Source organism: Muntiacus reevesi, chromosome 19, assembly GCF_963930625.1.
Source record: "Muntiacus reevesi chromosome 19, mMunRee1.1, whole genome shotgun sequence".
NCBI lineage: Eukaryota > Metazoa > Chordata > Mammalia > Artiodactyla > Cervidae > Muntiacus > Muntiacus reevesi.
Window position 1 is genome coordinate 56,764,945 of NC_089267.1, and position 12,203 is coordinate 56,777,147.

The window sequence follows — 12,203 nt, forward strand, 5'->3', positions numbered from 1 at the left end:
AGAAGTCTAAAATTCCTATAAAGATGCAAAGAGGGGAGAAACCCAATACTTCCCAAACTTGTCACCTGGAGGCAATTTTCTTGTATATCAGATTTCTGTGGGACTTGCCCAGAGTTAGAATAAAATGCTGAACTGAAAACTCTAACTTACAGAAATAAGAGTATAAATTTTCTGACCTTGGAATCAGGTTTTAAAATAGAATGGTATTTTGGATTTATGTTCCCAAGTGTGAATACATGCATGAACAGTCTGAAAGGACTTAACACAGTAAGTGAATGAAGCTCATAATAAAAGAAGGTCATCAGGTTACGTCACGTTAACAATCTCATTAGTTCTCTCTGGTCCACAGATCATCAGGTTGACTCAACGGCATCCACCTTCAGAAGTGTGGAAGAAAAAGAGTGTTGATTTTACCCTGTGAATATGAACAATGTCGCAGAACCACATATTTTTTAAAGCAATGCTTTGGTCTAGTCCCCTCAGTGCAGAGAAAACTGAGGCTCTCAGAAACTGTCCTGAGCGCCACAGTGAGTGGGCAGCCTGGACCACGCCGTGTTTCCTGATGACCTTCCATCCTCCCGAGGCCCCACCCAACTCGACAAGATGATGGAGAGCAGGATTCCTAGAACTGATGTGGAAAACTGAGAACTAAGTTCTGTTTTCACCTCTTATCTACTTAATATCTGTAAGGAAAACTGACCTTATTCTTTTGTATTTATTCCTTTTAGAAACATTACTGAAAGCATATGTCCTTTACCAAAAATCAACAACAACAAAAAAAACCTTGCTGACTCTTGTTTAGTTATTAATACTAGTTTACTTTGGACTACTTTTCCATTTTTGGTCGCTATTTGCTGGTATCTCCATTAAATTCAATTTTCTAAAAAGAATGTTTCTTACTATCATGGACAGAAATATTTCCCATAATCTCTATTCCTGAACTGAAGACAACAAATCACTGATGAAGAAATTAAGTCCATTTAGCTATCAATAAACTCCCAAATTTAAATTAAATCTTTTCATCCTTATATACCCTTTCCTAATTGTATATGAAGATATTAAGATTTCCCAGATGGTCAACAGACACAAGAAAAAATGCTCAACATTGCTAATCATCAGGGAAATGCAAATCAAAACCACAATGAGATACCATCTCATGCCTGTCAGAATGGCGATCATCAAAAAGAACACAAATAAGAAATGTTGGCAAGGATGTGGAGGAAAGGGAACCCTTGTACACTGTTGGTACAAATATAAATTGGTACAGTCATTATGGAAAACAGTATGGAGGTTTCCCAAAAAGCTAACAATAGAACTACGATGTGACTCGGCAATTCTACTCCTGGGTATTTACCTGAAAGACACAAAAAAACTAATTCAAAAAGACACATGTACCCCAATGCTTATAGCAGCCTTATTTACAACTGCTGCCAAGATACAGAAGCAACCTAAGTGTCCATCAACAGATGAAAGGACAAAGAAGATGTGCAACACACACACACATACACAAACACACACACAAACACAAATACACACAGATACACACACGTACACACAGATACACACACATATACACACATACACACACATATACACACACAAACACACACATATACACACATACACACACACACAAACATACACACAAATACACACAGATACACACATACACACACATATACACACATACACACACAAACACAAATACACACAGATACACACATGTACACACAGATACACACACAGATACACACACAAACACACACATATACACACACACACAAACACACAAACATACACACAAACACACACATATACATACATACACACAAACATACACACAAACATACACACGTACACACACAAATGCACACACATATACACACATACACACACACACAAACATACACACAAACACACAAACATACACACAAACACACACATACACACACATACACACACACATATACACACACATACACACACATACATACACACACAAATACACATACACACATATGCACACACATACACACAAACACACACACATGCACACAGAGACACACACACATACACAAATACACACACACACATAAACACACACACAAACACAAATACACACAGATACACACACGTACACACAGATACACACACAGATACACACATATACACACACACACAAACACACAAACATACACACAAACACACACATACACACACAAACACACACACACACATACACAAACACAAATACACACAGATACACACACAGATACACACACAAACACACACATATACACACACACACACAAACACACAAACACACACATACACACACAAACACACACATATACACACATACATACACACGTACACACACAAATGCACACACATATACACAAACATACACACGTACACACACATACACACACATACACACAAACACACACATATACACACACATACACACACACACACACACACACAAACACACACATATACACACACACACACACACATACACACACACATACACACACATACACACAAACACACACATATACACACGTACACACACATACACACACATATACACACATACATACACACGTACACACACAAATGCACACACATATACACAAACATACACACGTACACACACATACACACAAACACACACATATACACACACATACACACACACACACACACACACAAACACACACATATACACACACACACACACACATACACACACACATACACACACATACACACAAACACACACATATACACACATACACACACAAACACACACACACAAACACACACATATACACACACACACACACATACACACACACATACACACACATACACACAAACACACACATATACACACGTACACACACATACACACACATACACACAAACACACACATATACACACACATACACACACATATACACACATATACACATGCACACACACACATACACACACATATACACACATACACACACACAAACATACACACACATACACACAAACACACACATATACACACACACACATACACACACATACACACAAATACACATACAGACACACACACACACATACACAAATACACACACACATACACACAAACACACACATATACACACACATATACACACACACACATACACACACATACACATACATATACACACATGCACATATATACACATACATACACACAGACACACACATACACACACACATACACACACATGCACATACACACATATACACACACACACATACACACACATATACACACATACACACACACACATACACACACACATATACACACATGCACATACACACACATACAGACACACACACATACACATATATACACATACACACACATATATACACATACATACACACAGACACACATACACAGACACACACAACGGGATATTACTTGGTCGTAAAAAAGATGGGATTTTGCCATTTGCAGCAACAGGGATGAACGCGGAGGGCGCTATGCTAAGTGAAATGAGGCAGCTGGGAAAGACAAACACTGTATGATAATCACTTAGATGTGGGATCTGAAAAATACAGCAAACCAGTGACGAAAACAAACAAGAGAGAAGCAGACTCCCAGATGCAGAGAACAACCAGCGGCCACCAGCGGGGACAGGCGAGTGGGGGAGGGAGGGGATGGGGGTGGGGACTCAGAGGTGCAAACCAGGAGCTAAAACGTAAACGGCAAGAACGCACTGTGCGACACGGGGAAAGTAGCCAACATGACTATACAGTGATTATATAAGCTGTACTGGATTGAGCTTCCCTGGGAGCTCAGTCAGTAAAGAGTCTGTCTGCCGTGCAGGAGACCCGGGTTGATCCCTGAGTCGGGAAGATCCCCTGGAGAAGGAAATGGCAGCCCACCCCAGTACTCTTGCTTGGAAAACCCCATGGACAGACGAGCCTGGTGGGCTGCAGTCCATGGGGTTGCAAGACTTGGACATGACTTAGCAACTGCATCACCATCACCATGAATGGATAACAACCTTTTTAAAAAAGTAAAGCATTTCATAAAGCACTTTGTGGCTAATATCAGATTCTAATAGTTAAATTGATGCTCAAGCTTTCTGACTCTCAATTTTCTTTTTTTTTAAATAATTTTATTTATTTTTGGTTGTGAAGGTCTTCGTTCGGCCTGTTGCTTTCTCTAGTTATGGCACACGAGCTTAGCTGCTTCTTGGCTCAGTTTGCTTCTAAGTAAGAGCTGCAGACAAAAGGAAGAAAGCAATTCATTCTAATCCACATTTCAACATCTACAACGCAGTCTTCTACTTTATACCCTAAAACCATAAGACACTGAGTAATATCTATAAAAATCATGAATCAGAAAAAGAAAAAAAAAATCATGAATCACTATGTGGTATACCTGAAACTAATATAACATTGTTAAGTCAGCCATAAACATTTTTAAAAAAAGATGTTCCGTATTAAATATAATGCGCCTAACCAAGGCAAGATATGAAATTGTTATTTCTTTTAAAAGGGAGCAATACGTTAAAGAGAAATAATGCTGATAACCTATAGATAGGCATGAAATGGAAAAACAGAACAATCAGTTCAGAAGGATCAAATAGCTTCCCACACTCACAAATATACCCAAATTTTATAGAGGGGGGAAAAAACCCTCAACATGATAAACCAAAATAAACAGAAAAAAAAATTTAAGGTCAACTTGGAAGTTATCACCTACGCTTCTGCACAGGCTTCCCAATGATAAATGACTGAAGAACGCAACAATAATAATCTACAACTATGCTAAGGAAACATCACTATGATGAATGTATTTTTGAGCATATTCTTCAAAGTAGTTAAAATATCACTCGGTCCTAGCTTAGACTTGGGATCTGGACAAGGGAAGAAAGTTCTGTTTCTTAAAAGGAACTATGACAGCCATCGTTATCCAAGTCAGCCTTTCCTTGGAAGACTAACAAGTATCTCTTATTGATAGGCATTATCGTGGGATGCTCTGCAAGTTAATAAAAACCGTATCATCTGGGCTCCCCCGGTGGCTCAGTGGTGAAGAATCCGCCAATGCAGGAGACTGGGTTCGAATCTGTAATCCAGGAAGATCCCACCTGCCACAGAGCAACCAATCTGGTGCCAGAACCATCGAACCTGTGCTCTAGAGCCCGGGAGCCGCAACACGGGGCCCACGTGCCCACAACCACTGAAGCCAGAGCCCTAGAGCCCGTGCTCAGAAACAGGAAAAGCCGCTGCAGTAGGAAGCTACGCACCGCAACCAGAGTAGCCCAGCTTGCCACAAGAAAAACCCTGTGAGCGGCAATGAAGACCCAGCACAGCCAAGAATAAATACAATGAAAATATACACATATCATCTGAAAAGACTATCTGCTTCAGTGTGCTAAAAGTACACGCAGAAATTAAATCCTACTTGAAACATTTCCCAGCCTATCATCTATGTTCAAACTTCCCAAGACATAAGACAAGCATACCCCCTTTAGAAGTGCACTGATACAAGCTCCGTCCAAACCAGGGCTCATGGTGGTCACTGAAAATGAGTATTCCAAAGACGGTCTAAATAAAATCAAAGATCGTCACAATAGTAAACCAGAGTTTTCTGTTTGAAAAAACAATAAATCATCCTATGTAAACTAGTTACTTCATAGCTTATTTGCTAACAGGGATTTCGAGCATCCACTCTTCTTTAATATGGGCAATGACATATACCCATCACTGGACATTGATTTGGTACTATTTACAATAACAACCAGGCTTCCCAGGTGGCGCTAGTGATAAAGAACTCTCCTTCCAGAGCAGGAGACGTAAGAGATGCTGGTTCAAGCCCTGGATCGGGAAGATCCCCTGGAGGAGGACATGGTAACCCACTCCAGTATTCTTGCATGGAGAATCCCAAGGACAGAGGAGCCTCGTGGTCTACAATCCATAGGATCGCAAGAGTCAGACACCCCTGAAGCGACTTAGCACTCACATACACAGTAACAACCGTTAAAACAGCTATTATTTCTCAAGACTCCATCGTATTCCAGGTCTTTAAAAGGTGGCTTTATGTACATTATCTAGTTTAATTCCCTTAAAGAGTCTTATGAGGAAGCCTCTAGCCAGCTCTATTTCACATAGGAGAAAACCAAGATGCATCCCACTGCACACAGAAGTCTTAGTGTGTGCTAGGTCGCTCTTCCAGTTCTCCAGGCGGGAATACTGGATTCCAGGGGATCTTCCTGACCCAGGGATCGAACTCAAGTCTGTCAGCATCTCCCACAGTGCAGGCAGATTCTTCACCCATTGAGCCACCTGGGAAACTCACACAGAAACTTAACCTGGGGCTTTTTCAGGCTGACACCTTCCTTAGTTAACTGGTCTCTCCGGGGAAGTGGGTTTTATCTTAGACCAACAATTCCTCAACTGTTCACCAAGGCACTAGGAGTGCTGAAGCAAATTCACAGGGACAACTCAGGGTTTCTGAAAATTTCAAGGGAAACACAGCGTACTCAACATGCTGGACGTTGAACCTACAGGCTGGTGGAGTTCACAGTTTCCAAATCAGATCCTATCACGTTCCTACCAATGACATTGTATCTCTGCAAAGCTTGGGTTTTCAGAGGTTGCTGTGATAAAAAGCAAGTGCTGCAGAAAAATTAATGTGGGACAGGAAATGAGACTGGGATCCAATCAGATCCCAAGTGTGTGTGTGTGTGTGTGCGCGCGCGCGCGCGTGCACACACACACACACACACACACACCCCATTTGAAAGTGTGGTTATTTAAGAATGATATAAATTTTTTTCTCTTAGTTTACTGTGTTATTTTTCTTCAAACAGCTTCTATGTTGTTAGGATATAAATACTTATTATGTTATTTCAACCTAACTACTTACTAGCTGCCAAAAACTAGGGGCAAGGTGAAAAAAATTACTGAGATCCAAAGGGCACCATGAACCAAGCTTAGGAACCTCTGATTAACCAAGAAGTGACTGAATGTGTGCGATCCATGGAGGAGAGCTGTGAGTCAACCCAAAGAAATAACTTAAAAGTCCCGAACACAAACATCGCAACCAGAAAAAGAAGAATTTAGGTTAAAACCGTTTTTACAGGTCACTCTCAGTTGGCTTAATCCTTCAAATCCCAATACAATGTCCTCTGGATAATTGGTATTTTTTTTAAAGACTTCTAAAACACATGCGTGCAAATTACTGTTTTTCCAATTCTTAGAGACTCAAGCAAAGCTTTCAAAATTATAGCCTCCAAGCTATGTTTGAAGAGACTGGGCCTCCCCCATACAGACAGAACACACCCGCGGAGCCTTGCCAAGGAAACCGGGGGCAAAGCGTGACGGAGAGACTGCTCAGCCCAGCACTTTGATACTTTCAGCTTTTTTGTGGTTTGCATCTTACTCTCAATATCCTTTTAAGTTCTACAGGCTCCAGGTTACTATGAAAATGGTTATTTAGAAACTTGCCTTCCACAGAGTTTCTCATATCAGATATTAAGTGTGAAAACCAATGCGGAAATAAACACAAAAGCCAGACTAGTGGTTCCTCTGGGAGATAAAAAAGAAGCGGCATGCCATGGGGAGGAGTGCTCTGGGCTGCAAGGTTGCAAGGATGCTCTGGTTCTTCAGCTGGGTGATGGGTGCCTGGGTGTGTCTTCTGTTCTTATTTTCTAATTTGTTCTTCTCCGTTTGTTGCTTTCTGAACGCATGCTATAGTTTGCAGAGGCAGCCCCAGAATTTCAGCACACGCGTGCCCTGGGAGCTGGATGTGTGCCTTATCTCTAAGCAGAGTTGTCTCTAAGCAAACTGTCTGCTTTTACTTGGATTATGTACTTATCTGGAGGGGCTCTGGAGAGGCTGATGGGTCTGAGTGAGATGGGAAGGTTAATTTTTGGTGCCACCACCGAACCAGGAGTTAACAAACTGGCATTCTGTTATCACCTTTGGTTTATATCTCCCAATGTGCCATCAGTTGTCTTCCTGGGTTCTAATTCCTTTCCACCCTTCTTCCTCTCTCCCCTCCTCATTTATGACCTAGAGTGCAGAAAACTCTTCTAATTAGGATCTTTAATTTTTTTAAAAAATTCTTCATTTACAACATATTAAGCAGCTGCTAAGGATGATGGAAGATGAACACGTGGAGTCGGCAGGTAGGACACCAGGAGAACCAAGGTTGCTATTGCTATTTTAAGGATGGGACCCCCTCCCCCCAGAGACCATCAGTACTCCGTGGGACCACCATGGACCCAGGTGCGTTTGTATTCATTGCCCAAGTTCGTCCCATTAACACTGGCCTAAACGTGAAATGACTATCTTCATCCACAGGCTCACAGAAAGGATGCCCAGAGTTCAAGAACTCTATGCCGAGCTTTCCACTTGCATTCAATTTCTCCAACAGTACCACCAGGTAATGTACAATACACCCAGTTTGCCTGTGGCTTTAAAAAGTGCATTTTCCAAAGTCACTCACCTAGCAAGACGCATCAAGACTCAGTCTCATAACCCCAAAGGGAACGTCTTCCACCACCACTTGCACCATCTCACCACGCTTTAGGGAAAACATGCTTGACCCGCTTTAGGAAACTGAAGCTCCTCTCCGGTGACAAGGAACAGACGCCAACTCCCCTCCCCCTCCTCCAATCCACCGGAAGCAGCACACCGAAATTCCCGAGGCAAGTGTCGGCGAACTGATGTCTCAATTCGGACCAAACGACGGGCTCGCTTCCTCGCGCTCTGGGACAGGCCACTTGCTAACGCTTTGCAGAGCTTAATTCCAGCCAGAACGGGGCTCCCCGGGGCGGAAGAGCCCCCACGGGCCGGCCCTGCGCCCCTCCGCGGTCCTTGAAGGGGTGAGGGCAGCGACCCGGCTGCAGGCGGGTCCCAGCCGCGTCCGGTCACTCCGAGGCCGGCCGCAGGCCCGGGGGCGGCGGGGGCCGCTGGCGACCGGAGGAGACCCTCCGTGGACGCCCCAAGACTGCCGGGTCTCCGCGCCCGCAACACCTGGGGACCCCGTTCCCCTCACACCCCCGACCACCACCACCACTGTCTACAAACTCTTCCAGCTCACTGGAGCAAGGGGAAGGGGCGTGCAAAGGCGAGAAAGTTCTCGGCCCCTCCCCAAGTCCTCTGTTCCAGGGCAGCAACTGAAGGAAAGCGCAGGGGAGGTGCCCGGGAGGACCCCCACCACCTCCGGCGACCGCTTCCCCGGAAGCCGCGGGAAGGCGCGTCGCGCTGGGTCGGGGACTCTTCCCCAAACAGACCGCGATCGGGGGAGCCGCCACCCGCGCCGCCGTCCCCCCGGATCGGAGCCCCCAGCCCCGCACCGGAGGAGGGGCGCCGGCCCTCGGGGAAGGAGAGGTCTGGGAAGCAGCGGGCGAGGTCTCCCGGTACCTTTCCCTCCGCGCCGCAGGCTCCGGCGCTGGCCACAGCGGGGGAGGCGCGGACTCGGCGGGCACGGGTTCTCGCTGGCTCCGGCGGCCCCTGGGCCTCGGCGCCGCGCTGCGCCGCCGCCTCCTGCCGCCGCTCGCCGGGCCGCGCTCGCCGCTCCGCGGGTTACCTGTGGCCGAGCCGCCTCGCCCGCCGCCCGCCCGGCCCTCGCCCCGCCCGCCCGCGCGCGCTCGGAGGCTGGGCCCGCAGCGCCCCGCAGCGGCCGGTCCGGGCGAGGCGGGGCGCTGCAGCCAGCTCCCGGCCCCGCCGCCGCTGCCGAGAGGCCGCCTTATCAGGAGAGCACGCAGCCGGGGCGTGCAATTGGGGGAGGTTTTCCGAGCAGAGGCTGCCGGGTTTGTTAGGAGGGAGAGGGATTCAGCAGGAGAAACCATCCTTCAACCTGTGGCCACGGGCGTGTTTCAATGTATTCGTGGTTCACTTAGCTGAGATGTCTCAACGGAAGCTAGACAACAATGATGAAAGATCCAGATTCATGAGAAAGCTGAAGGGAAGAAAGGAAGCCTTCATTCCAAACAGCTTGTCGGTTAGTAGCTCGTCGGAAGCATCTCTTAATGAAATAGGGAGCATTGAGCGGTCCAGCCTGCTATATTCAAATCACGCTTCACACACTATTAACTCGGTCTGTTTTTATTTTTCAGTTACTTCTTCCGTGTCTAGAAGAGTTCCCTGAACACAGCGAGCGCTCAATAAATTATTGTTCAATGAATGTATGAATGAGTAGGAAGGATCTCATTCAACCTTTTGAAGAAGCGTGACAGGTACCTACTCTCTGAACACAGCGAGGTGGAGAGGGAGGTGAAACCCCAGAATGGAGTTTCCGGCTTCCCTGAGCTTAATTTTAACCGGATTTTTTTTCCCCCCTCTGAAATAGACCTGGGGAAAAGACACGTGATGATCTCCTACGTTTTCTTCAGCTATATGTCTCCCTCTGTCCTTCAGGGAACATCAATCGGAATGAATCCAAACAGTCCTACGCACACCAGGGACGAGTAAGTGCCTGATTTTCTTCCCCTACTTCCGAACTTCCCCCCAATCCCAAGTCATAACTAGCATTTTACTCGGCAGGATGTGAAACCTCTCTTCTGAGTGTCCTTTGGCCTTCTTCAGATTTGTCCCCATCCCTGTCATTCCCCATCATGAGCTATTAAAAGAACATATTTCTTTTCCTTGCCCATCAGCTCTGAATTTCTCTCCTGGTAGGTCACCAGTGAGGGCTAAGTGATCCCCCAAGGTCAAAGTACCCATTATCTTTCAGTGTGACTGTTTCTTTCTTACACTTTTCCGTATTAAAGGCTTTTCCAAGCTAGTCCATTGAATAAACATCCAGAGATACAGCATGCTCCATTCCTCCAGGAGGCTTTTATGAGATCACCAGAGTGGAGATGAGATGGAGTTTGAAGTTGTATTCGTGGGCAGTCAGAGCAATCACACATTAATACTGCTGAAAGGAACAGAACCAGTCTGTAAGACATTCGAATGCTCCTGGGAGCTGACTGGTCTGCAGTTCTTCCCAGACCTTAATTAATGGGAATTCCTGGCAGAGGGGCCTCATGAGAGCCAAGGCAGACAGTGGTGGGTCGGCTGTTTGGAGATCATGCTTGCTTGTTTCCAAGTGGACACATGGTCTTTGGGCATCTCATGAAAGGAGAGTCCTAAGGCTCCCTGTGTGTGAGGAAGGCTGGCAGCCTGCAACTCTGTTCTGCCCCTCTGTCCAGCCAGCCTCACACATCCACCTCACTACCTTCTCCTTCCGCTTCATGAGGAAAAGTTTGGCTCTACCAATGATAGCTTTCACTGCTTTGTTAGGATATTGTTGTTGTTCAGTTGCTAAGTCGTGCCCCATTCTTTGCAACCTCATGAACTGGTACACGCCAGACTTCCCTGTTCTCTACTATCTCCTGGAGTTTGCTGTAGTTCAAATCTATTGAGTCAGTGATGCCATCTAACCACCTAATTGGCTCCTATTTCCGGCAACATTTCTTTAAGGAGCTGACTGCACTAGCTTTCTTTTGCATCACTAGTTTCAGTTGGTCCTTCAGGCCACCGTTCTGCTTTCCATTCCTGAAACTGCCCTTGCTAAGGCTTCCCACTCAAGAAAATTCATAAATGCCCCCTCTACAATCATACCCTCCTTGTCTTCCAAAGGAAACAATCATCCATAATTCTGTGTTAATAATTCTCTTACCACAAATATATGTAGCCCTCAATACTACGCTGTTCAGTTTTGCCTGTTTTTGAACTTTTTTCTAAGTGGAATCATTCTTCACCATTCCGGTTCAGCTTGTTTAATTTTTCACTTAGCCTTCTGTTTCTGAGATTCAACTATTCAGTTTCTCTGTTATGTGGTATTTCATTGAGAGAATATATCATAGTTTATTTGCCCAGGTTACTTTCAGACAGTGTGTTGGACATTGTCCCAGCTTTTGCTTCTGCACACGGGGTTGCTATGAACATTCCTAAATATTTCTTCTGAGGTATGTGCGCAAGAGTTTTTAAGATACGTATTTGGAAGTGGAATTGTTGGTCTTAAGGTACGAGCATGTTCAAATTTACACACTAGATAATGCCAGTGGTGTTCTAAGTCAGTTGTACCAATCTGAATTCCTGCAGTGATGTTTGAAAGTCCCCTGGCTCTACTTCTCTGCCAGTGCTTGTTCTTCCTGTGGGTATGAAATGATTTCTTACTGTGATTTGTATTTCAAAT

At 45.0% G+C, this 12,203-nt stretch overlaps 1 protein-coding gene across 7 annotated transcripts in view; it reads right to left on the bottom strand.

Moving 5' to 3' along the window:
• Positions 1–9,603, bottom strand: part of ANKRD6 (ankyrin repeat domain 6) — a 178,844-nt gene extending 169,241 nt beyond the window's left edge. For all 7 annotated transcript variants that reach the window (XM_065911668.1, XM_065911665.1, XM_065911669.1 and 4 more), the window contains exon 1: positions 9,443–9,603. The gene's annotated coding sequence lies outside the window, so the exon portion shown is untranslated. The remainder of the gene's footprint in view (positions 1–9,442) is intronic.
• Between the last annotated feature and the right edge of the window lie 2,600 nt (positions 9,604–12,203).